This window comes from Alligator sinensis, unplaced genomic scaffold (genome assembly GCF_000455745.1).
Source record: "Alligator sinensis unplaced genomic scaffold, ASM45574v1 scaffold768_3, whole genome shotgun sequence".
Lineage (NCBI taxonomy): Eukaryota > Metazoa > Chordata > Crocodylia > Alligatoridae > Alligator > Alligator sinensis.
The window spans coordinates 502,431-505,071 of record NW_005842135.1 but is presented as its reverse complement, the minus strand read 5'-3'; positions in this window follow the sequence as shown (position 1 = coordinate 505,071).

Below are 2,641 nucleotides of genomic sequence, written 5' to 3'. Positions count from 1 at the left end.
AGACTCGGGCCTGCCATAAGCACGGCATGTGCGCAGGGCTGCCTTGTGCGCCCGGAATGGCCCCGTGGCCCTTGCTACACGTTAGGTGGCTGACATAACTCACTGGTGAATCGCGGAACACATTTAGGCCGGACACATGCCCAGCAATTACCCCGCGATAAAAGTGACTGGCCCACTATATAAAAAGAGCCGAGCAGTTGTTAAGTCAGTGCCCCAAAACGTGTTAGGCCTCACCCCTGGCCCCTGTCCGGGCTCCGCTGGAAGGGGAGCAGGGACCCAGGGTCAAAAAAGCCAGCGCGAGCGTCTCGCCTGGCGCTACCCAAGGGGGGCCGCAGGTCAAAAATGGACTGAGAAGCGCTGCTCCGTGGTTCAGTCGCTGCAGCTATGGCAGCTTGCGTCGCACCCCCCTGGCGTGGGGCTGCCTTTCAGTAACCACCGCCAGCACGTGGCTGCTCTGCTGGGGCAACCCCCCCCCCCCCCCCCCAGTGGGCCTGGCTGGGACAATCGCCTTTCCTGCCAGTGCTCCCTGCTCTGTGACACCCACCGCTGCTGGTCCAGGTTTGAGGCATCTGACCCTTTATCCCCTTTCTGGATCGCCATGGAGCAGTGGCCTTGATTTCCCCAGGATGCAGCAATACAAACGCAGGCAGCAAGTAGGTGCTGCCTTGCCATTGAGGTGACGCTGGCAGAACTAGGATGGTTTGGACAGGGATGATCCTGCCTCAGACAGGGTTGGACTCGATGGCCCCTAGAGGTCCCTTCCAGCCAGGCTTCTCTGCAATTCTATGAAATTCGCTCCGTACACAAATTTACCCGCCTGATTTGTAACTTGGTAAAACGACTGCATTTCTGACCAATTACAAAACCACAGTTTGACTCGTACTACGGACTTGGTGCTATAACTATTTACAGGCAAGGTACTTTGAGTAGATGTGACATCTTTTATTAGACCAACTGAATAGTTGGGTGAAAAGTTCTTAGCAAGTTTTTGGGTGCAATCCCCCTTCTTCAGGCATGGGGAGTCTCTGCTGTCTTCCCTTCTATGCCTTACTGGGAGAGACTAAGATGAAGTTACACCAAAACTCTGGATTCAAATATAAAATATACCCGATGCATTCAGATTACATCCAGCCCTTCTCCCCTTAATAAACCAAACCAACCTCCCTCATGCTGGACACATAGGACTGAAAAGCTTTGAATCAGTGCTTTACAAATGGTTGTAAAATTCTGAGAAAGCTCAGATCCAGGCCTGCCATCCCCTAATGAGGAAAGCCTCAGTCTTGGGACTGTGTTGATCCAGGTGGAGTTTTGTAGGTTACGCTCATCTTGAATTAAATCTCACTTTTATCTTGAGACTGGCCTGTCTACATTTCATTTGGGCAAGACTGGGAAAAAGACAGAGCTCCTGTTTAGAAAGAACGTGTCTGGGCTCATGTTTAGAAAGAAAAAGGATAAAAGAAAGAAAGATGTGTGTGGTGCATTTGGCCCTGAATATAAACTCTTTCCTGTATCTCCCCAGACAAGGCATTACCACATTCTGAAATAAATCAATACAAAATATTTAATTTAATCTCATCAAGCAAGTCAGACATTTTGCCTAATTCAGCTGCTACAACTGGATGATCTTAGTGTGCCTGGAGCTGTGAGCTCTGGAAGCTGCTAGTGGTACAGTAGTAGCTCTCTAAATTAGTTGAAGCTATTGATTAAATAAGGCCACTGAATATTTCACAGATTTTTCTGCTGTTTGATAACTGTGACTAAGGTTGTTTGAATTAAGTTGTTCTGCACACACTAATGATTTAAGCCATCTAGGATTGCTTCCCTTATATTACTTTCTTTAGTTGTCTGTCTGCTCTGTTTGTTCTGAAATTCTCAGCTTTTGCTTAGATTGGGGGTGTCAAAGATCCAGCCTGCAGGTCAGATCCAGCCCATGGAACCCTAACACTGATGCTGGCCCCAGCCCTGGCCCCGCTCATTGCATGCAGCACTTGCACCAGCTCAGCCCTGCATGTAGGCTCTGGGTCCAGACTGCACCCCCAGACTGTCCCTGCATGCCACTGTCAGAGCACAAGGCCAGTCCAGTGCAAGCACCATATGCATTGCGTGTCCTGTACTGGCCCCATGTTCCACTTGCAACATGACCTCTAGTCTGAGGCCAGTATTCAGGGCTGGACCGGGCACGAGAGCACACTGCATGCAGCACATGAGACTGATCCGGGGCATGCACTGTATGTGATTGTAGTGAGCATATTTGTTATTACCCTGAAATAGAATAGTTTTCTGATCGCATACTGTTAAGTTAACAATAATTTGAATTATTAAGAAGTATTAGCTTTGCAGCTGAATACAAGGCATGACCTGTGGCCTAGCAATACCGCTGACCACAAGGCAAAATAATAGCTAAACCTTTGCTTGTGTCAAGTAATCATTTTAACTGTGTTAAGCATTTTCTGAGTAAAATGCAGCAAGTAAATCTGTGTCTGTGTGCTGTAAAATCGGCTACAGCAAAGAACAAGATAAGACAAAGAAGCCATTGTTCTAAGTACAGTGATCGTGTCCTTAAGAAGTATCTACTACTGTGCAAGTTTTTCCTAACCTATCATAATGTTACTGTTACTTAACTTTTAGCTTTTAAAAAGTG